The 24,656-nt window shown below is 41.1% G+C and overlaps 1 long non-coding RNA gene across 2 annotated transcripts; it reads right to left on the reverse strand.

The window, feature by feature from the left end:
• Positions 1-1,090: 1,090 nt before the first annotated feature.
• Positions 1,091-22,996, reverse strand: LOC124874329. 2 transcript variants are annotated; one of them, XR_007039769.1, is made up of 4 exons: positions 22,938-22,996; positions 21,484-22,830; positions 2,312-2,385; positions 1,091-1,377 (listed from the first exon to the last, which is right to left on the reverse strand). It is a non-coding gene; the product is annotated as an uncharacterized LOC124874329 (long non-coding RNA). The 2 variants fall into 2 exon arrangements; XR_007039770.1 differs by lacking the exons at positions 1,091-1,377; positions 2,312-2,385 and adding exons at positions 18,398-18,455; positions 19,028-19,126.
• Positions 22,997-24,656: the final 1,660 nt, after the last annotated feature.

Raw genomic sequence — 24,656 nt, forward strand, 5'->3', positions numbered from 1 at the left:
CAGCATCAGTGGAAACAGCTGCATGGCCCATACAACAAATAATGTAAACCATAAAAGGAACAAACTGCCTGACTCTATATGGTCATAAAGACAAACTACTGGGCAACATTTCCTATCTCAAATAAGGCTTAAACCACCCTGTGAATGGCCCTCCATGTGGTTCGTTTTTAAGGGACACGCTTAAAAGGTCAGGCACTAGTCCGCAGGAGTCTGTGCATGTGTTCTCCGGTCAGAATCACCAGCTGCCATCTGAACGTGGGTGGACATTTAGTCTAAGGCCTGTGGCCATGAAACCTTGCTGCCCTTTCAGCTAATTGTTCGTGGGTTGCTTTTAGATTTTTTGACAGTCTTGGTGATATAGTACTTCCATTGTGTTCTCATGCTATTGTGAAGAACATTAACCAGAGTTCCCGCTTTCCAGTTCTTGTGCTCCATGGCTGACCAAGAGGCCAGAGAGCAGCGTGGTGCCCAGCGGGGGCGCCCTCTCCGTGGGCAGGAGGGTAGACCTTTACAGGTGCCCCGGCTCCTCTCTTAGCAACGCCCCGCTGCTGGAAATTTGTTGCCACCCTGTGGGTGTCTTTCTGAAAGTGTCAGCTGTGGGGCCCCTGATGGGTGATTTGTTGGTATAACTTGGTTAGGCTCCACGATGGATGACAGGGTAGCAGAGAGCAAGTCTGCAGCTGCCCGGGAGGTGCTTACTCTTTTGCTTAACCTCTCCTCAGGAGAGCAAGCATTTGAACAAGTCAGGCATGTGGCTCTCACTTAGATCCCAGTAATCAGTGTTTCAGGCACTAGAACAGTTCAGTAACTGAGGAAAGAATCCCAAACCTTCTGTAATTTAGGATAATATAGAAGACTTCAGACAAAAGAAAACTCACTAATTAAGAAAATTCAGAAGTTCCAGATTAAGCGGATTTCTCCGTCACCTCATTTTCCTTGTTCTCCAGATTCAATCTCCCCAATTAACACAAAAATTGCTCGGTTTTCAACCAGAGTTGGCACCAGATTAGCATGCAACTTAAATTGGGTCCAATGATAAAGTTATAGACTCTGTAAATTAGTAATTAATTTTAAGCCATCAAAGCACAGATCTTTTGGTGTCTCAGAGAGGGGGATATGGGATGAATCCCAGGTAGCTGAACGGGAATTATTCAGTAAGACTCTAAGCGTACACTGATGTGCTCCTAACAATGCTCCTTTTTTGGAATAATCTCTGCTCAGTGGTGTCAGCTTGTGTTGCATTATGAACTCTTTTTAACTAGTGGTTAGGTTGCAGCCTCAAGGTGGATTTATATCAAAAGACCCGCTCTGCCTCTGTGAGGCGGGTAAAAGCTCTGGCATATCCACTCAGGTGAAGCAGGGTCAATCGGTAACCTCCTGAGATTTAATTAGAGATAAAGTGCATGTTAATAGAAAGGCCTTGCTTCACTCCCACGTCCCATCAAACACAAATGTACACAAATTCTTTACTTGCAAAGTCCTCGGTTTCTTTAGAGCACATGCATACATTACTGTGCAAACGTTCTGAGTTATTTCTCATTTCTTTATATTTTGAGCCGGACTTTCCTTTATTCCTTTATTTTAAAGTGATTGTGATCAACATGTCTTTATGCTTTTTGAAGGTCTTTGAAATGTTTCCTTTGGCTACATTTTCAGCCCAGAACTACTTATCATTCAGGCCAAAAAACCTCATAAATGCAAAAAATAAAACAGTTTTTCTTCCACATAACAGACAACTTAGCACGTTTTGAAAGTAATGTTTGGCCGTTTTTTACAAGCAAAGAGGCAATTTATGATTCCTTTTTATTACGACTCACAATAGCACTAAAGACACCAAGATTTGGCACATAAAATTGTATTTGAACACCAGCAAAATGATTCCCAAACAACTTTAGGGTAGATAATCAGGTCCTGTCAGGCCTTTGATGTTTTTCTTTTCTTTCTTAAAACCATGACTCTGATTTTTTTCAAACCTGACACTTTGTTTTCTACTTTACTTTGCTTTTAGGCACATACTGGACAGTATGCTGTTTTTATGAGGCATAGGTGATGGAAAGACAGTACTCTACTTGAAAATGCAGCCAAAGTCCAAAGAAAAACATTGGGTATGGTAAATAGAAAGGCTTTGATCCAAAAAAAGACATCACGTGTGTTCTATTTCTCAGGCTTCCACACAGTCTTGGGGGATATCAGATCTTCAGATGACCCTCTCCTTGTGTCCCTGAGCTGCTATCTCTGCCTCGTAAGAATAAGATTTGACACATTTCTTCCTCTTTTGCACAAAGTGGAACAAAAAGTTAATTTTACTCACCAGGCAAAGCTAACTTTTGGTCTACAGTAGAAAGGATCTGGAGAAAGTCACAGGTCATCACCTCTGAACCACAACTATAAGAGACAGGAAGTACATTTCGGCTAAAAGACAAGGAACTTTATATTTCCCAAGAAATTGTATTTAATCTGGCTGTTATATTGTGAGCCTTTCCACAGTTTGAAAAAGCTATTATGTTGAGCAGTGACTACTGTGCTTTTATTTAGCCGCTCAGTGTGGAAAAGATACAGAGATTTTCTCCCAATAAAACTAAACTTTCTGACACAAACTGTAGTTCATATAGAAGCACTACAGAGTCTTCTGTGTTCTCTCGCTTTTGAACCAACAACAAGAGTGAAATGTGACCAGGGAGGAAACCAGTGTTTAAGTCATAAACTTGTAATGATTTCAATAAATGTATGCTTTAAATCTGAGTTATAATCAAAGTCAAAGAAATTTGTAACATTCACAGATATTTAAAGATAGAACCTGAGAGACATGTAGAAGAAGAGCATAAAGCAAACACACACAGCAGCTGTAGCACCACCTCTGGAGAATCTGTTAATGATCCACTGGGAAAGGATTCATTTTTTTTAAATATCCTGTTCCTTCAGACAGTTGTAAACAGTCAATGACTATTACAGTTCAAGGCAAGAGAAAATATGAGCTGTAGAGGTTGAACGTTGAAAGTCATACAAACACAGGTTAAAACACAGGTTACTATTACATCAATGTGGGCTGCCACTTTGCTGGATCCATTATTGATTTCATCAAGTTAATCATGCAGTTAGATTCCGCCTTCAGATATCCACTTTGTAAGAGAGGATGGCCCCAAAAACCCTCCCTGGTTCCTGTAGTGGAAAAGCTCCAAAGTTAAGTAAGTTGTTTGAAAACTGGTTTGTATTTAGTCATCCCCGTTTTTCCGCCATCAAGCGCAGCACCGGTTCAATTTGTGAGTGTTTAAAGAACCCCTTTGCTTTCCTGCATGTTGGAAATCCAACATGCAGGAAAGCAAAGGGGTTTTATCTCATTGGTTTTATTTTTATCCACTGGAACCTTACTAGATTTATTGTGTGTTGCTTTTCCACGCTGTTATTACTATTATCTATGACTAGTTTTCTTATTTCGAACAAAAATGATCACCGAACGGTCAGAACCATACACAGTATAACAAAAACATGGCAAGACACCTAAACCTACTCCAGTAGACTCCCTAAACATAAACAATAATGCATTTATAAGCTGTTTGCAAAGATGTATGAGTGATGAAGAAGCTTAACCAACTACTGTTTACAAAACTCCTCATTTTAAAAGAGAAATAATGCACTAAACATCACGAAGAAAAAGGCTAAATCAATTTGCATGGATACTTTGGTAAACATCCTGACTGAAGTGTGTTTTTAGACTTAACACATAAAAAACTATTTATGTTAGTAAAGTTTATGTTAATCTTTTTTGTCTTTTTATTTCCAAAAACACTCTTATGTATTGAGGCTTGGATGGTGTCAGTTGAGAACCAGCTTTCCTGGTAGAAACAGAGTATTTTTGGCTGTGAATGACTGGTTTAAGATTAAGCACTGGCCCCAGTCTAGCACTCGGACTTTCACATTGAAAAAAAAGGTAAATGAGTATCCAACAACAAAAACACAAAGAAGAGGGAATGTGATTAATTACTTATTAACAAAAAATGGGAGAGTTTAATACTCATCTAAGCAATAAAACTTTATAAACATGTTTCTAACTATTCGGAAATACCTTGAAATCTTTGTCTCTAGAAGAGGGTTAGTCTCTCCAGAACTGGAAGCTGCTGTTTGTAGTGACCAGCTTGGTCAGAAAAACAACAACAACAAAGGATTGATTTCTGAGGTCGACCTCTGCCACTGAAAGCAGGCGAAAATCAGACAATGACTGGTTAATGTGTGCCTGCTATCAAAGGTCAGTGATAGGGTAAGGTTATTATAAAGAAGTTAGACAAATAGAAATTGGAAATTGAAGACGATTGCATGGAGTGTCCGGTTAAATTTCAGAAGATCCAGTTCCTATACAGCTAAGCTAGTAAAGTTCCCTCTTTTCTTATATGTAATACTCTACTTATTTGGGAGATGATACACCCTAAAAATCACAACAGAAGCAAACAATCAAAACTGACTAAAGGAAAATAAAAACTTGGTAAAAACAACAAGAATAATTGTCTTTGGCTTAGGCTTCCATGCAGATTTAAACCCTCCAACACATGCAGAATAACGCCAACTTATTTCACATGAGGACGAAAGGCAATTTCGCCATCCTCCTACCTCGCACTACGACACTTTCTGGTGTTTTCACACACTCACAACACTTGGCTTGCCGTGTTAGAAGTGATGCAAAGAGGAACGTCGTCAATCAGCAGCAGACTCAATAGACAAGATGACTCAAAATATTGGTTACCTGGCATATTTACATGAAAAGGGCAGTTTCAGAACGGAGCCTTTCCTCAGAGATAATGGAAGTAAAAACAACTAAAACGTTCATTTCTGCTAATGAGGGATCAAATTCTCAAGATTCAAATAAAAAAAAAGTCTAATGTTGATTATTTGCATTAGATTTACTAAGAAACTGCAACTGTGGGGCCAATTTCCTCCCCGCGACACTCCCTGCTGGTGGCTGGTGTCTCTGACCGCTGGTGTAGTTGTGGTTCTCGGTGTCCGGGGCTGGGTGTTTTGTACTGGCTCACTTCCTGTGGCTGCTTGACTGAGCCAGGGCCCCCTGGCTCTGTTAGGCCTCTGATCTGCCCTGGGGTCTCAGGTCTCTGGGTCCATGGCTGGATCTGTTCTGGTGTAGACAGCTGCCGGCAGGGTCTGTGGGCCCGTCGCTGGAGCTCCCGGTGGTGGTCCTCCCAGCTCTGGGGGGGCCTTTAGATGTCTATGGCACAGGCCTCTTCCATGTCTGTCTTGGGTCCAGGGTGCAGGTCTGTGGCTCCTCTCACTCGCTATTGCATATTTTTATGGAAAAACTTTGTTTACACAACGCACTAACACTCAAACCCAGAGGTGATTAGATTCAGGTGTTAACAGATACACAGATGTTCTATATTGAGCCGCAGTTACCACTAAATACATCTTGCATTCTTTAATACCGTGCCATTTTTTGTAACATTGCTGTTGTTATATATGAACTTGCAGGTGTGGAAACGAGAATAATTCTGCCAGACAGGACACGTTACAAAACAAGGTTAGCATAAAACTAATCATGTGGTACTGATTTCAATTTGCAGTTAATTCTTTATAGATTTACAAGCCTAAACCAAAAAATAAAAAAGTAAAAAAAAGAGCATGGATACATATTTATAGAGCACTTCTGTGATTCTTTACAAAAGAAAAAAATGCAGTGAATACTAGAAATGCATTAAGAACTTAGCCGTTGAAAAAAAAATATTCCTGGAAGATGAACACACCAAATCCAATGCCATTACAAATTGCTGGCACGCTTTGTGTGAATGCTGTTACTGAGTGAAAAGAAAGGTAGCTACTTTTAAAATTGTTGACATGTTGAAATTAACATCAGAGGAAGCAGAGATGTAAGAAGTGATTTAAAAGATGTCTGTAGTTCATTGAGGCTGCGAGAGATAGAGCAGGACTTTTAGCAGATAACAGGAAGGCTGAAATCATTAAAGCAAAGTTGTTCCATTTTAACTCCTTTAAGCTTTCGACCTCTTATAAAACATTCTGGATTTGGAAATGTTAGCAGCTATTTGGAAATTACATTTTCAGGGTAAACCCAACAGAGACTGCTGTTAAAGTAAAGCTGCATACAGCAACCAATGAGAATTAGTATTGTACACCACATACTTTGAAAAATTAAATGTGAGAGAACAGCGTTTATTACACCTGGAAGCTGACTTGATTCATGAACGAGTCCAGAGTTGTCACAGGAAATGTGCAGCTCATAAAACACTGGTGCAAAGAGCCAGATATACCAATAACTCTGATGACAATAAGAGATTAAAGTGCTGCAATCATTGCAGCTTACATTAATGACTCTGATAATCAATTTATTGCATTAAAAAAATGTGCTGACAGTATTATACTGTATGTCTTATGTTTTACACTTTATAGGTTTATTACCCAAGTGGAAGGTCAGAGCATCAGTAGTTAAGATGGTCTGTAGTTCGCCCTCATCTGGCTGAACCATCTCTCTGCTGTTTAAGACATTTGCCCGCTGATAATTTCTTTGCATAAATCATTTTAGACCTTTCTTCTCTCTGCAATCAAACCTGCAAGTTAGCAAATTCTACTGGAATACGTGTTTAACTGAAAATATTTTATTATTTTATATTTGGATGTTCAACTTTTTATTAATTCAAACCGAAGGGTTTCCTGTCAGAAGCTTCTGGTTTTAAAAAGCTCAACGTTACAAAGTCCTTTTTGAAGTCATCATCAACACATCCTCTGATTTCAGTCATAATTCATTTAAATGTTGGAAATGAAAAATCAAAATTTGGAGACAAACGTGTTGTTGTGAGCCAGTGACGCATTCACACTTTCAACTCAGTTTGTGGGCACTAGCAGCCTGGGACCAAAGGTAATGCATGACCATACCATCATTCATCCTGCAGCAAGTACTTCACAGATGTCAACATCTATGAGTGCATCTAACCCGTTTAATGCGCCATCGTTACACGTAAGAAGTGAAGCAATTACTTGTTAAATAATGCCTTCAGACAACACAAAGGAGCAAACCAAGAATGTGGAAATCCTAGATTTCTTCTCCGACAACATTAGGAAAATACCAACATTTCCTCATTCTGCACTTTGTATAACACAGAATTGGACTCTTCAAAAGGATAAACAAAGTGACATTGCTGTCATATATTTTATATTTGTTATCTGCTGATGTCAAAATCCTTGTTGAAGCAGCTTGAAGGAACAACAGACATGTCTCATGTCTACAAACTTATTTAATCTCTTTTCCTTCCTATGCTTCATAACACATGAGCGATTCTGAAAAAAGTTAACTTCTTCACACTTCCACACTGAAGAGTGTTGTTGTTAGCATGACCTGCTGGTGCTAATGTATGGTGTGTTCAATGAGTGGAAACAGGTCATTTTTGTAGTTTCTGAACAGACAATCACCAGTAAGGGCTGGTCAAGCATAAAATCAGCCGACTCCCATCACAAGCTGAAGTCTGTCTCAACAATGTTGCAGTGATTCTCTACAATTACATTCTAGTCCTCATCACGTCTCACCATTTTTTTTCTCCAGTGTTGAGAAGCCCTAACATCTGGGGTTAACTACAACCCAGTGGGACTTCTGATGACATATAATGAGTGCATGTGCTTTAAACATCTGATCTTTTTCCTTCCTTCTGGCCTGAAAATGCCATAGGACCCCCTCTCCAGGAGGCCCGGGATCACGGCACAGCTTGGATGGAGGATGGCTTCCCTAATCCCCTGAAATCCCAATTGCAAGAACTCGGTGCAGATGGAATCAATAAAGGCATTTTCATAATCAGTGTAAATCAATGTGGACAGGTCATTCTTCCAGTGCTCAGTCTGTGTAGGTTATGAGAAAGAAAGTCAGCTCCTGTAGGTGATTCAGATCCTGCAGTTCAGTGTTACTGGGGGAATCAGTTTTTCTTGTCTTTCTCACACAGGAAGGCAGATACACCCAAATCCATTGTTTGCTAGAGCATAATGTGTCTCAGTGCACTTGAGTGTAGAACTGTGTTTTTAGACAATGCATTAAATACTATAGCCATGTCCCTTCTCATGATCCCTGTTATTAATGACACCAGAATGAAGCGTTTCGGTGCAGCATTAAATCTTCTGCTATTAATATCATCTATCAAAGACATTTCAGAAGTGGGCTGGCTCTTATTTAGACGTCAGATGGCAAAAACTACACTGACACAGAGCAAGTTAATCACACACAGACTATAAGACATTTCCCTCTGCTGCTGCTTTAAAGGAACCCATCAAACACAAAGAACCCAACAATGCAGAATGGTAAATCTGTTGCAAATGTTTGTATAAGGTTAGATGTAAAGAAGAAGTCAGATCAAGAATATATACCAAAATCAAATTCCTCACGTAATAAATGAAATAGCTTTACCAAAGGAATGGCTTTTCCTCTGGGCACATCCCAAGGGGGGGTTCAGACAAGTTAAGGCTTGTCCCAAAACGGACACATGTTCTCCATTGTCAAGCCAACCTCTTTCACAGCCAGCGGATCAATGTGAGCTGTCAGAAGTCACCCACTTGCTGTCAGAGCTCAGAGTGATGCTTTTAGAGGAGCTGAGGTTAGCAGCAGGGGCAGGAGGACAGCAAATTATGTGGAGGAATCTCACAGAGCAGAGTGCATTTTTGCATTTTAATTTCAGGGGAGGTGTTAGGAGGTAATGTTTAAGAATTGAGCCCGCCACCCCAGAAGGGGTCTCTCTGTAGGTAATGCAAACTGGGGCCAGATACAGGGTGGCAGATGTGACATATAGTGTAGGTTGCGTCCTTAGATAAAGATGCATTCCTGTATTACAAAGATGTATTTGCACTCTCATGAATGAAAAAAGTTGTCTCTCAACAGGAAAGATTAGGTGAAATGCACTGAAAATGCATACATAATATCTGCCATGTATTCAACAATTTTCCAGTTCAGCTCTGGTCAGTTTAGGATTAGCACAATTGAGATCAGCCATCAGTTTAGGGCTCTTATTTCAGTATTTCAGCCTCATGAAGGAGGAAGTTTGTTTGGGCGCAGCAAGTCTGACGGACAGCTGCCCCTCCTCGGGTCCCGGTCATTGCACCTGCTTGGTCTGTCGGCTCAGCTGACTCGTGTTTCCCTTTGTGGCCCCATGCGGTTCCCTCACAGCCAGAGCAGAGGAGGGCATGAACATGCAAACACACTCACATATGCTGTTGACTCACTGGCAGACAGGATGTTGTTGATGGAGGAAAGATGGGGTAGGAAATTTTGAAAGATCTTTGAGGGAAGACAGTGAGCAGAAGTTATGGTCTCTAGCATAGGTACTTAGGGCAAACTGCAAAACTTAGAAGAGTTCAGTAAGGCAGACTGAGTGGTTGGAAAAAAGGCTAAGCAGTAAATCCGTCAATTCTAGAAGCCAATAAAAGATGAGCAAAACAGCAGCCAGAGGGGTCAGTGGGGGGCAGCTAACCCAGTCAGGCAAAACCTGGGGCATACCTGTACACCTTTTCAAGTGGTTGAGTGACTGTTTTAATAAGGGACCTGATACACAATAGCCTAGTGAGTAAAGCAGAAAGACGATTTTGTTGTGCTGCATATCAAAGAGCAGAGGATACTCAGGTGACAGAGCAAGTCTGTGAATCAGATGCAAACCTCAAAGGCAAACCTGCCAAGCACTAGTGATTTAAAAATGTGTACCAAAATAAATAATTTCAAAACTTTTTTCACATTTAATTTAATATACGTCTATACATGTGATTCTGGTAAAAACAAACATTTGTAAGGGGGAAGAATAAAGGTGCAATAACCTGGTTTTATAAGTAGGCATACTTTTAAACTAAATTTAGCTGAAGGCCCTTTTGATTTACTAAAGACAAAAGTGAAACTGATCAGGGAGGCAGCCAAAACAGGCTTAAAGAAACACTGAATGAGCTGCAGCAATCATATACTCCATATATCTGTATTAGGAAGTACAACTACAAAACAAAAACCTTTCTCTTCCAAAGAAAACATCTAAACCTGGTTAAAAAGTCCTCAAACACTTTAAAATATTCAAGCATTAAGAAACCCAAATTCAACTATTTGATATGTTTGGTGCAAAACAGCACTGGACATAAAGTGTACTATACACACAGTGAAGCATGGTGGTGGCAACGTTATGGTGTGGGATTACTTCTTTCAGATGGTGCTGTGATTTTTGTCGAAGTTGTTGAAATACCAGTCAGTTATGATCCAAAACATTTCTCTCCAAGAAAGCTAAAGATAAAAAAACGTTTTTTCTTTTTTTTTTTCCACCATCAAAGTGACTCCAGGCATGCATTCACGTCAACAATGAATGCTTTTATTGTGAAAAATGATCCAAAATCTAAATTTGACTCGTGGCCTCCTGATCTGGGATATGGAAATATGGGAAAAATCTTAGAAATCCAAAAATTGTGGCACAACTTCACCTACATCTAAGGTGTACGAGGAGGGACAAAAATCTAATAATATAGTTTGGCTTGTGATCTTCATCAGGGTGGGGTTAATGATACGAGCCAAAAGGTGTTGGTCTGTAAATTAAGTTGGTTTCTCAGCACTTCAAGTGTTGCTGAAATCATCTCATTACCAAATATGGCAGTCAACCTTTAGCAGGATGCACACTTTTGTCTTGTCAGTGCAAAGAATATTTTCTCAAAGTCTTCAATCTTTAAGATTTTGTGGGAGATGCGAAACAGACCTGTGTTCTTTTTTGCTAGCAATGGGTCTTGATACCCATGGATCCCAGCCTCTTTCTTATCTGTAAGCCGTGAGAACTGACTTGAGCCGAGGTGAAGTGAAGCCTGATGTTGTTCTGGTTTCTGTTGTGACCTCCTGGATGAATTGTCAATGTGCACTTGGAGTACCTTTGCTATGTCAGCCACTTCTGGAAGGGTTCAACTCTGTTCCAGGTTTTCTCCATTTGTGGACAATGGTTCTCACTGGGGTTTGCTGTCGTTCCAGAGAATGGTGTGTTGCCTTCTAGGATCTTTTAGCTGACTTCATGTTGTCAAAAAGGTTTTATTTTCTTGAATCTGCAGGTCAGGCAGTAACCAGATCTGCGTGTCAGCAGTAACTTAAACTGGCTGTGCAATTAATGTCTTTAATTACAGTTAATTCCAGATTTTGAATTTTTTTTTTCTCACAGTTTTACATTTCTCCCTACCAGATTTGTTTTGTCGTTTGTTTGTTTGATCCATTTGAACTGTACATTATCTGTTTCCAATTAAAGATGGCAAATATTATAGAAATTATCACTAAAACCTGGTGTATTAAGATCAGTCTGTACACTTTTTAGATTCACTGCAGCAGTTTCCACATACAGTTCCACATACAACAGCGACAGTAAAAAAAGACCTGTATGTTGACAGAAATCTGATCAAAAGTATCATTTTACACTAGATACAGTGCATGTAACTCATTTTGAGTAATGTTGTGCAGACAGTAAACACTACTCCTCATTTGGGATCTTACTAAACAAAAGATGAGGTATGGGAACATGACCGATCCATCCAGTCCACATCATCAGCAGACCCCCCCCCCCCCCCCCCCCCCAAACCCCACAGTTAAGGCAGCTGTTGCACGGTAACCTGTGCCGTGCAGCTCCCTCCGCGGTCTGAGCACCTTCCCTATTGTTAGGATGAAAAGCACCACAGCAGTGGTGGCCCCAGTACTCAGGAGCAATGCCTGGCTGGAGTTTATTATGGTTGGGCTTGCCCAAATAAACACACTGGGACCTCGCAGCCGCAGCTGTGGGCCTCTCCCTGGCTGACCTCCTCTCCTGTGAGTCTTCCCGCTCACACGGAGAAGCAGAGGGAAAACAAGCAAGGAGGAAAAGAGACAACTAGCCCGAGCCAAAGCTTGCAGAGGTTAGAGGGGCCAAATGCTGCTTATTATCAGAGTCAGGTCTTTCCCACGCCTGTGGGCCTGCAGCCGGCGGCGTGCCCGCTTACCAGAAAACTGTTTAGCCAACTCATCTGCAGTCATACTTCCACCTACAGAAGGAGAGGAGGTTTGGTTTTCTCACTGCTGAGCAGAAATGAAAGTTTTTTCAGTAAGTTTCTGTACCAAGGCTTAAAACGTAGAGGGACAGAGGAATGCAGAAGACCTTTCTTCCTTAACCTTGCTGCTCTCATAAGGGAAGAGAGTGAGAATTTGCAGTTTGACAGCTGAACAAATTGGACTAATGGGCTGAGCATACTGGTACTGGAACAAAGGTCACAGCTTGGCGGTTCCTACAGCCATGCTTATGGAAATGACACTATAAACTGCTCATTTACTGAAGTAGACGAAGGCATGCTGACGAAACACAATCCCCAGGGTGGCATCTAAATAATATGAAGAGTCCATCTAAAAATATCCTGCAGCGAAATGCTTCTTTCAGTGCGATAGAATCCTGACATTAAAACAGACACATGATCTTGCCTTGCAGGTTTTCCATTTTTCAAATGCAAGTCCAGCTTGTTATTCATATCATTCCCTGCAGGTACTTACAATCAGTAAAAAGTAACTTTACTTTTTGTGCATGTTAACTAACTAAAACTGCATCATTTTTGATTCAGAGATAAATAAATGTGCTCACATATTAGACTATTATATATTTTTTTACATTTTAATCTGTTTATTTTTTCAAATGTTTTTCAATAAATTGCTCAATATAAATTGGCATTAAACTAGGCATTTCGTATTTTCATAAGCTTTAAGTTAAATCCAGAGGAAAATAGCTTTTCATCAAATCTTTCTTTTCTCAGCATGTTATTTCCTAAAGACTGCAGCCCAAGTTGCATCAGGATTTTGGTTTGGACATTTTAGTGGACAGTAGATTAAAACTTTCATGTACTTACACTATATTGCCAAAAGAATGTATCTGTCTACTTTTGGACGTACAAGAACTTTAATGACATCCTAAGGTCTAATTTGTTGATGGACAACCGTTGCCAGCATTCATAGTTAGATGAGAAAACCGGAATTGCAGCCTCTGCTCTAATTCACCACAAAGGTGATCAAGAAGGTTGAGGTCAGGACTCTGTGCAGGCCAGTCAAGTTTCTCCACACCATACTTTACATATATGCCGCCTCGGAAGTTATTGTAATACCAGGATTTATTAAATTTGGTGGCGTGACCCAATACTTTTGGTAATATAGTGTATATCAGTCTGTCCAATCCAACAAAGCATAAGTTTACCTTTATCAAGGATCCCATCAAAAGGTAAATGGACTGAACTTAAAACGACAACTCTACCCACTGAGCAGCAGTGCCCCAGTTAAAGGAACAATCACACTTTATGCAAAGTTCAATAGCCCTCCTGTCTTGAAGTAGTCCAAAGTCAAATTATTTTGACTGTTTTGTTGTAAGTTCATGAAAGTAAGGATATGCAATTTAAATAATGTTCAGTATCATGCTTATTTTAATGGAGAGGCAGGTGGCATTATCGAGTATTTTCCTCACTTTGCAAAAACTGTACAAATAAAAATAAAATAAAAATAAAAAAGCTAATAGCGCTTTATTCTTGCATAAATACCGTCTTAGCCGAGCTCATATTTCTGCTGCCTCCCAATCAATTTCAATGAGAAAATCAAGTTCGGGAGGAGGATAAAATGCTTCATTAACCCTGCAAAAAAGTTAGTCTTCCCATTCTCAACGGCAAGCAGGGGACGACTACTCAGCTCTTAGTGATGCCAACTCCCCACTGAAAGCACCTGCACAAAAGCAATAAAAACCTATAGATTAATTGTATTTCTTATTTGGAGCTTTAGCACCCTACTTTCTAATGCCGTTCTGGGCAACTGCCCATATGGCCAGTATTAATCCCTGACAGTGCTTAAGGTACAGATGACCTGCCAATGAGTTAGTGGATGTTAAGTTGTTGGTAAGATATACCCAAAGAGAGATCCAGATGACCTGCTAACAAGCTAACAGTCTCCAAAGCTGTTTGCTTGTTAGCTCAAGACTAACAACTATGAAGAGGTATGTTACTGTCAGCCAACCTGCAGCTGCCATTTGTTCTGCTCACTTGATTGGTTATTAGGTTAATGGTTATGACCACATCCTAAATGTGTTTTTTTGTGGTTTCAAGATTTCTTGTTCAGAACGTAAACGTACCCAGAATACCATTAGCTATGCTTTATTTTTTTCCTGTGAGCAACGCCGGGCCTAATTGTTAAATTTCTGACAAAACCATGTTTGAGGAGGATGACATTTTTTTAAAACCAGCTTATGTTGTCTCTTAGAAATAACTATAACTGAACGGTGATTCAAGACAGTATTCTGTTTTGCCATTTTAATGATGTCAGTTACCTAACATCTGAAAAAGGTATATCAATCAAAAACCATTTTTTGTGATTCAGGGATCAAAACGAAATACAGGAAAAATAATATGATACATTTTTGCTTTGCTGGAGTTCCTCTGAGTATATTCCAAGTATTCACAGTTCCAAGTTTTCACCTCCTATTCATTAGTGATTTCCATTGTTAATGATAATAAAAAGATGTTATCTTGAGCTCTTAAAAAGTTTGGTGGAACATACTGTCAGTAACTTTACCTCGAATATCTGTTCATATTTAACGTCAACATTGTGTCATGGTTTGTTATTTTAGGACGTAACTACCAGGAAACACCCACTGAATTCCACATGCATACAAACCCACACACACCTTCAAACTCCTACACAGGCATCCACCTACACACATACAAACACCAACCCATCCATCAACACTGATGAATGCCTCAATCACCCACAAAGTAACTCCCACACACACCGACTCATTCCCTGACAAAAACAAAAGCAGTCTTCCTGGAGACCAACGCAGACACTCACACACTCCTGAACCCCCCGCCTTGCTTCGTTTGCACTGTCAGCCTAATGCCGGGGTGAGTCAGCGGTCCCCCCACTCGTCTGCATGCGTGGAAGCCTACAGGAGCACCAGAGGAGAGGAGGGACTCCCCTGCAGCGTCTGGAGGGAACAGATGGGCAGAGGGAGCTCCTGGGCAGGTAGTCATCCACAAAATGTGGGGGTGTCAGGGGGTCTTGCCAGGGGCTGAATAGCCTTTATATGCCCTCCACCAACACCCACAGAGAGCAAACAGAGAGAGGGGGAGAGGGATTGACACTAAAAACTCCCCCATTTCCATTCTTCATGCAGAGTTTGTACATCATGGAAAGATCGCCGCCCACAAACTCACCTGCAGGAAGACACTGAAATTACTGTGAAAGATGTCAGCAAATAGGCCGACATCTGTTATGTGAAGACACAGGGCCTCGTGAATATGAAGTGCTTCGATGTAAATTTCCCTCTGAATTAATGTGATCTCCGTAGTGCTTTTTTTGACTGCAAAAACAACACGAAGCTTCGCTACTGCTCTTAATTCATCCTAGATTTGCTCTTCTCCCAGCAACCAGGGCAGCTAAGCCAGAAAATAATCCAATCCAGAGACAATGTTCACCTATCGAGTAAAAAAAATAAGTTCAGAAGATCAGGAGAAAGACTGGCCATTAAAGCTCTAGTTCCTGTTCTGTCAGCTCAGGCATCATCGTAGAGCCACGTAAAAGACTATACTTTAGCTCCAGCGAGGAAGCAATTACTGAATTGAGCCTGTAACAGAGCCTTGTGTAGGTTTGACTGGCACTCTCCTCACAGATGAGGAAGAATTTAAAGTCCAAAGTTAATTATTTTAAATAAACCCAGTTCAAGAGCTGGGCTTGATCTTTATCTTGTTTCTCATGGTCATAATTAAACGAAATACAATCATTATGGGTTAAATTGCAAGTAAATGGCTGTGGTTGAACTCAGCCAGTGAGTGATAGACTTGGAGCAGAGGAACAAGCAACAGAAAGGGTGAGAGTTTGAGAGAAATCAGAGGGAAGAGATAACAGTCGGAACTGGCCAGTGTCTGGGCTCAGTGGCAGGCCTGATGGCACTGTGTCAGCATCATTATGTAGGCGTGCAGTTCAGGAGCAGTTTCACTCCAGACGGACGTGACATACACACTCAAACGCGTGTCATAAGGCCACCCACGCCTGACACAGGGACACTGTCAGGCCCTGACACATGGAGCGTGGTGAGGTGACAAGTTCGTCAGGAGACGGATTGGTGCCTCCTTGCCACATGTCAGTCACGTCTCACTCTCGCAGTTTTCCACACCTCACCCTCCCTCCATCAGATGTACATATACAGGTCCTTCTCAAAATATTAGCATATTGTGATAAAGTTCATTATTTTCCATAATGTCATGATGAAATTTAACATTCATATATTTTAGATTCATTGCACACTAACTGAAATATTTCAGGTCTTTTATTGTCTTAATACAGATGATTTTGGCATACAGCTCATGAAAACCCAAAATTCCTATCTCACAAAATTAGCATATCATTAAAAGGGTCTCTAAACGAGCTATGAACCTAATCATCTGAATCAACGAGTTAACTCTAAACACCTGCAAAAGATTCCTGAGGCCTTTAAAACTCCCAGCCTGGTTCATCATTCAAAACCCCAATCATGGGTAAGACTGCCGACCTGACTGCTGTCCAGAAGACCACTATTGACACCCTCAAGCAAGAGGGTAAGACACAGAAAGAAATTTCTGAACGAATAGGCTGTTCCCAGAGTGCTGTATCAAGGCACCTCAGTGGGAAGTCTGTGGGAAGGAAAAAGTGTGGCAGAAAACGCTGCACAACGAGAAGAGGTGACCGGACCCTGAGGAAGATTGTGGAAAAGGGCCAATTCCAGACCTTGGGGGACCTGCGGAAGCAGTGGACTGAGTCTGGAGTAGAAACATCCAGAGCCACCGTGCACAGGCGTGTGCAGGAAATGGGCTACAGGTGCCGCATTCCCCAGGTCAAGTCACTTTTGAAACAGAAACAGCGGCAGAAGCGCCTGACCTGGGCTACAGAGAAGCAGCACTGGACTGTTGCTCAGTGGTCCAAAGTACTTTTTTTGGATGAAAGCAAATTCTGCATGTCATTCGGAAATCAAGGTGCCAGAGTCTGGAGGAAGACTGGGGAGAAGGAAATGCCAAAATGCCAGAAGTCCAGTGTCGAGTACCCACAGTCAGTGATGGTCTGGGGTGCCGTGTCAGCTGCTGGTGTTGGTCCACTGTGTTTTATCAAGGGCAGGGTCAATGCAGCTAGCTATCAGGAGATTTTGGAGCACTTCATGCTTCCATCTGCTGAAAAGCTTTATGGAGATGAAGATTTCATTTTTCAGCACGACCTGGCACCTGCTCACAGTGCCAAAACCACTGGTAAATGGTTTACTGACCATGGTATCACTGTGCTCAATTGGCCTGCCAACTCTCCTGACCTGAACCCCATAGAGAATCTGTGGGATATTGTGAAGAGAACGTTGAGAGACTCAAGACCCAACACTCTGAATGAGCTAAAGGCCGCTATCGAAGCATCCTGGGCCTCCATAAGACCTCAGCAGTGCCACAGGCTGATTGCCTCCATGCCACGCCGCATTGAAGCAGTCATTTCTGCAAAAGGATTCCCGACCAAGTATTGAGTGCATAACTGTACATGATTATTTGAAGGTTGACGTTTTTTGCATTAAAAAACACTTTTCTTTTATTGGTTGGATGAAATATGCTAATTTTGTGAGATAGGAATTTTGGGTTTTCATGAGCTGTATGTCAAAATCATCCGTATTAAGACAATAAAAGACCTGAAATATTTCAATTAGTGTGCAATGAATCTAAAATATATGAATGTTAAATTTTCATCATGACATTATGGAAAATAATGAACTTTATCACAATATGCTAATATTTTGAGAAGGACCTGTATACATACAGTGCCAGCCAGAGGTTTACATACAGGCCAGAAATGTCATGGCAGTCTTGGGCTTTTCATATTGTATTCAAACCATGTTTCTAGGGTGTAACGATTTAACAACATAAGACTTCAACTAATTTGAAAAACCAAAATGTCATGTTGATGAAGATATTCTCCACAAGGGGTCAAAATTACTCAAATACATATATATCCCCCGCCCACAATAATTTGATTAAATTAGCAAGTTGAAGAGAAATCATACTTTTTGTACACGTCAACGGGTTATCAGAAATTGCAAAACTCATTTAGATTGCCGGTTTTCCTGGCTCAGACCATGAATTTTAAGCACAGCCTGCTTTATCCATTCCAAAACAAGTTTCAGTGTGTGTTCGGGATCAAAGTCTTGTTGGAACTCTAATTATGTTCAAGGTTCAACCATCTGAAACCCTAAGGGAAAGGATACTGGTTAGTGTGTTCAAGAACAGCCCAGGAACCACCAAGACTCGAGCCTGTAATAAAGCAGAAGATGCTTGAACTCCACTGTTACAATCCAAAGTTTTGCTAGTTTAACATCAACACTGACTCAGAGAATACCAACCAAGAAATGACTCCTAAAAAATCAACACCTTTAATCTAGATGGAAGTGTACCGTTTCCCATGTGAACAAACTCCATGGCCTCTGAAAAACATTTTATGCACAGAGGAGACAGAGATTTAGCTATCTGGGCACAATAAAAAAGTATTACAATTAAGAATGTTTAGAGGAGTCAAGGTGATCCAGCTGTCATGCATGATAGTGGCAGCATCATGCTGTGGGACTGTTTTGCAGCACGTTTTACTGGTGCATCCCAAATTGAGGGAAGATGCAGGACCAGCTCCAAATTCTTGAACTTCAGCTTAAACTAGATGGTAGAAAATCAAAGACAATTGGTTGCTCCAGGATAGTGATTCTGAAACTAGTTTTAATATCGATGAAACAGGTTAACAGCATCTTCTGGAAAGTCAGCAGACAAACTAATTGAAACTGTATGAACTATGCTTAAAAGCCAGGCTGGTGATAAGAAATTCAACACATTTAAATGAGCTTTACCAATTATGATAAGAGTGATCAAATATCCTGCTAGAACCATGCCAGAACTTTGCGATGGCGACTAAACAATGTGTGGTTTCTCTACCAACTGCTGAGAGATATTTATCCAAGAATTAGTGGAAATGTGTGTTTATATTGGATCTTTTGTGGATAATTCTGACCTTGTGATGATTAGAAAAACTCCACAACAACTTCAGATTTGAGCACCAGTTCTTGTTCTTAGAAATCATTAAAGTTGCATGTTGAATAATCCTCCCATCCTGGCAAAGAAACATTCACATTAATCATTCAAAGTCCAATACGAATTACATCCGTGCACATGAGTGTATGTAAACTTCTGACTGGATCTGTTAGTGATATTTTGTGCTTAGGGCAACTTCAGTGGAATTACATGAAACATTTTTGACCTACTCAGAGTATCATTTTCTGCTTTAAATCTAGATGATAGAAAGCTTGTGTTGCACATACTGTCACTACGTATCATTTACCATAACATCATGAACTGAACTCGTTTTTCAGATTAAATAACATGAGACAAGGCCCAGATGTGGACACAGGGCCAACAGATGATAGCGCCAAGTGTTGGTAATTTTTTCTCCCCATGTAGGACCCCCTCCGCTCATCAGTACTTGTGACTGTGGACTAAAAAATATTCCCTGTGGTTTCTCTTGGCCAATGCAGTGAAAATGCTAATTCCTAATCACCTCATTTTATTGTTTGTCCCAACTGTTAAAACAAACAAAAGGCACACTCGGGCAGGCGTCTTAAATAAGCCGAGGAGTGGAGGAGGTTTCCAGAAATAAACCAGAGCATGCTGTAAAGTTCTTGCCGAGGGAGGGTCAACTGTGCTGGATTTCAAAGGGAGCCCATAAAAAGAAACAATCTGCTTTCACCATTTCCTCCACAAAAGCGAATGTGGCTGAGATATCATGCCGCCCGCCAGCTCTTACAGTAACTTGATCTCCGTTCATGCATGGCGATTAACTGCTGACATTAAATCAGCAGGTCCAGCAGCAGAAATGAGTAAAAAAAAATATGAAGGAATTAATTTCTTGCAGTCACTGATTTCACACGCTTTTGATTTTCCTCTCTGAATCTGTTGGTTCACATGGAAACCTGCCAAATGGTTAAGGAAAAGTTTCTGTAACACCAGCAAGGACTTTAGTCACCTCTCATCATCATGATATACCTGCTACCTCCTTCCTTCAGAAACTATGAGACCTCAGCTCCTGAACCAACACACCGATGGGGATAATCCCTTGTCAACATGTTGCTGATCCCAGGATTGGGATGCCCTGATCTCCCCGCTGCCTCCCTCTTTCCCTCATCACCAGGTCTCTTGGGTTGACGTGGGCCCTGACAAAGCCTTAATCCATCACCTCCTGTCAGGCAAGGCTGCACTGCAACACCCCCCCACTCCCCTGCCTGGGCCTATATTAGCCTAATCCACTGGTCCTGGCTTCCATGAGAATGCAGCGCCCACATGGCCTCACCCCGGTTCTGTTTACTTGTCCCATCTGAGTCAACACGCTCCCCACAGGAGGACACACGCCACAAAAGAGAGGGACACAGTGAAGTCTGCGACTATCCTGAACCTTCTGCCGCACATATCGGCAGGAGAGGATTTACCTTGGGTGATGCTGCAGGCCTCTGATGTGGTAAAGCAACCCCTGAAGCAAACACAGGGCCTCCTGACTGCTTAATGCTCTATGTCTGCTCACTGAAGATACATTGTGACAGTCAGAGAGCATCCTTACTGTGAGCTGTTCCCAACACAAACTCAAACTCATAAAACCCTTTATTTCTCCAGCAGAATACAGTTTGAGCCAAGAATTTATCTATAGACATTCAAAGACATCAACAAGAAAAAATATAAATTAAAAAAATAATTCAGTGCTTAGGCTCCAGGTACCGGGCAGCAGGTGCGAACAATTTCACTAAGTGCCTGCGTAATATTAACAGATTTTAACGTTTTCTGTGTTATTATCTGCACTCAAGCATGCATACTTGTTGGTGAAGAAGCTGGCATCAGTCTGGGTCTGTCTTAGCTTAGTGAGCACTCAGAGCCAACACTTCCCTCTAGTGGCCGATGCAGGAACAGCACCCACCAGCACAATCTGATGTGCAACCATCGTTCACCTTACTTGATGGTTCGGAGTAAATTCTTCTGCATGTCTTCCTTGTTGCAATTCCTAATGTTCTCCTAGCATTGCTAATACAAATAAAATCGCAAAAAGTTTTATTTTTTTGTTATTGAATGGCCTGAAAAACAAATCAGGGCTAGTCTGAGGGAAATGCAAACACTGCACCTGCTGAACGGCGGGTCTCAAAATAATTATTACGAACTAATACAGTATATGCTGCTTGTATCTGAGCTGTTGGTCACATTCCAGCACACTGTCAGAGGTAGAATAGATCAGCAAGTAGGAGGTTTTTGTTTTGTTTTTAAAAAAATGGTTTCTAACGTGTTGTACTAATCAATTATTTGATTTCACCTTTACCTAATTATAATATTTACTGTAGTTAAGATGCGGTTAAGAAAAACTGCACAAAACTATGTTAACAGCTGATGAAAGCATATCAGCTCCAAAATTGCCTAAAATCACTATTTACTTACAGAAAAAGCACTGTTGCCTTGCAGCAGAAGGTCCTGGGTTTAATACCAGCATGGGCTATTTCTGCATGGAGTTTACATGTTATCCCCGTCCATGTGGGTTCGCTCCAGGTACTCCAGGCTCCTGCTGCAGTTCAAAAATAACGCTGTTAGGTTCAGTTGTCTCTCTAAATTGCCCTTGGTTATGAATGTGTGTTTACATGATTTTTGTCATGGATGTCTCTCTGTGTCCCTGCGATTGACTGGCGACCTGTCCTGTGTGTACCCTGCTGTTTGCCTGACAGTCACCAGCCCCCCACAACCCTCCAAGGATAAGCAGGTAAAGACAATGAATGGAGTTAAAGAATAGGAACTAAATTAGTTAGGCACTCTGTTGTCTTCTGAGCTCAACTTTATTTACTTAAGATAACCGAGTTGAGTTAAATGCCAAATGCATAAATGATCATGAACGGACCATATAATAAGGGAGGTCAGTGGGGCTCTTGGCCCCCAAACTAAGTTTCTTCTATGGCTTCATTCATCCTCAAGTCAGCTCTGTCAGAAATAATAAAAATATCAAATTAGAAGAACCATATAAGCGACACAACAGAGAGAGATTTCAAAAGTTGATTTGAATAAGTGGCAGAAATCAACAAAGCTGAGGAGGTGACACTGAAGTATAGTGGTGGTTACTCAAAGCTTGTAGACAAGATGGAGGAGTATGATGGGTGACCAGATTGGACAAGCGATACTTATTGAAAGGACATGGTCTGAGCAATCATACAGGTGGTAATATCCTGTATAAATCCAGTTGTTACCAATGGGAAGGCAGGGGGTCGCATAGCTGGGAGCAGAAGATCCAGACAAGTAATTGGTAACACACTGGGAAGCAAGTCCAGTTTTCATAGTAAAACAAAAGAAATAACAAGAATTACCTTATATTACCAGTTCAAAAATCCATTAGCAGAACAGGAGAGTCAAACTCACACGATGCCAGGATATGTTTGGAGACTGAAAACCCCAGAAGCAGAATATGCAGAAGATACAAGCTGGACTGCTGTGACATGGTGGCAACAGATAATACTTCAGTGAAACAGAGACAACAGGTGAGATAAACATAGACACGCACAGGTGAAGGCAATGAGCTGAACCGGTGGAGGTTGAAGAATGGATGTATTTAGTGGAGGCTGTAAACATAGAGCAGCTTAAAACTGTAACATATATCCTACTTAGAAGAAACTACATTTGACTGAACAGTGTTCATGTGTGCATCTGTTCCACTGTTGCCTTCCAGCGATAAGGTCCTTGCTGGAATCTCTCTGCATTGAGTTTGAATGTTTTTCCCCTGCATACATGGCTTATCAGCAGCCCCTGCAAAGTCCAAAAACATGTTTGGTTAATGGACCACTCTTTTTATTTTGTTTGTGGGTGTATGAAAAGTTGTGTATCTCTGTGTAGCCCTGTGATGGGCTGTTGACCTGTCCAGGTTTTACTCCACCTCTAGCCCACCGACTGCAGGCACCTGTAACCCTGCAAGGAGAAAGAAGGTTTTGAGAAAATGGATAAATGCAAGCCATGGTCATGGTTGGTGTCTTTTTAAATTTAACACAAAGTTTCTTATTTTAGAAAACATAAACTAAGAGATGGAAAGACTTTCTAGCTTCTCTGCAGTTTTAAAGAAAATAGAAATAAACATATACAAAAGCAAAACAAATTTTATGTGAGACTAGAATTTGACTGTAAATACTCAAGTATTAAAGATTTGGAATGAAAGGTTTATGGGTAATTTTCTCAAATTATTGGCTTTAAACTGACCCCTCTGGTAAACATGCTCTACAGGAGGAAAACCCACACTCGAGCCAGGAGGTGTGGGAGCCACGTGCAGAGGGAACTTTGCTCAGGTCTTATTTTCCTTGACAGAAAGCCTCTGGATGTCTTTCCTCATGCTTGAATTACCTTCCTTTCTAACATTAGCCCACCCCCTTCCAATTCATAGCAAACCTAAGAGATGAGGAAACATCCCTGAGGGCACATCTGTATGGAGTTTCACATTCTCTCAAAATCACATACTGTCTGGTCCGAGATGAACAGACAAGAAATTCTTGCAGGAAAAAGGGGGTTTTGTTGCCGCCAGCAAGAAAAAGGAGGTGGTAGTCGAATATTTTAGGATCTCCCGGAGCTTTGTTGGCATCCCACACGGCTTTGTTACTGGCTCCATTTGGGAGTTAACGGATATTTGAGGAGAATAGTGGGCTGGGAGAGGGGAGGCCAAGGGTTGGCAGTAAACCACACAGAAAATGTGAGTTTAAAATGTTGGTGAATAGGATGTCTACATTTACAGTGAGGCATGGAAAATATCTGTTAAAGCAACACTTTTGCTGCTGATGTTATGAGGAGAACCTGAGTAAATATGAGATTGTATAAGTAAACAAACGAGCACCTTCAGGACTCAGTACAGTCTGCTCATCATCGTTGGGTTATTGTTGAAAATGCTGTCATACACCTGCCTTAATAAAGTCTCAGTGATCTGGGCAAAGCAGGCAGTACTGTAAGCATCATCTTTGATTTTTCCAATGCATTTAACACATTTCAGTCTGACTACTGTGGAGGAAACTTCAGAAGACAAATGGAGGTACAGATGGAGGTATCCAAAGTTGCCACACAGACCACAGTTTGAGACTAAAAAGTTATATATCTAACCAGGTGGTCAGCAGCACAGGAGCACCACACAGAAGTGTGATCTCACCATTCCTTTTCACTCTGTACATGTCAGACTTCCAGTACAAGACAGACTCCTGTCATCTGCAGAAATACTAGGTTGAATCTGCAGTGGTCAGGTGTATCAGAGACGGACAGGAAGCCGTGAGTTTGCTCAACTAATTTCAGTGTTTGCAGCAAGATAGAGCAGCAAGAAGAGAGTGTGATCTCTTCCTCCATCTTCTGCTAGAGTAGCATCAGAGCCAGGGACATGAAAAAGCTCAACAAGGTGATAATAAGAAGACTAGCTCAGTTCTGGAGACTGCAACATCTAGGGATTTTCCAAATAAGGTTGTTGCATAAATACAGAACATAACGAATTACCCTGAGTATGGGAAGAAACTTGTGCCATCAGAAACTGAATTTTAATTGCTCAGACTGAATCTGTAGTTATGTAATTTGAAATTAAATGTATTGGTTTGAAAATGAATTTCACTAAA

The sequence above is a fragment of the Girardinichthys multiradiatus genome, chromosome 9 (genome assembly GCF_021462225.1).
Source record: "Girardinichthys multiradiatus isolate DD_20200921_A chromosome 9, DD_fGirMul_XY1, whole genome shotgun sequence".
In the NCBI taxonomy this organism is placed as follows: domain Eukaryota; kingdom Metazoa; phylum Chordata; class Actinopteri; order Cyprinodontiformes; family Goodeidae; genus Girardinichthys; species Girardinichthys multiradiatus.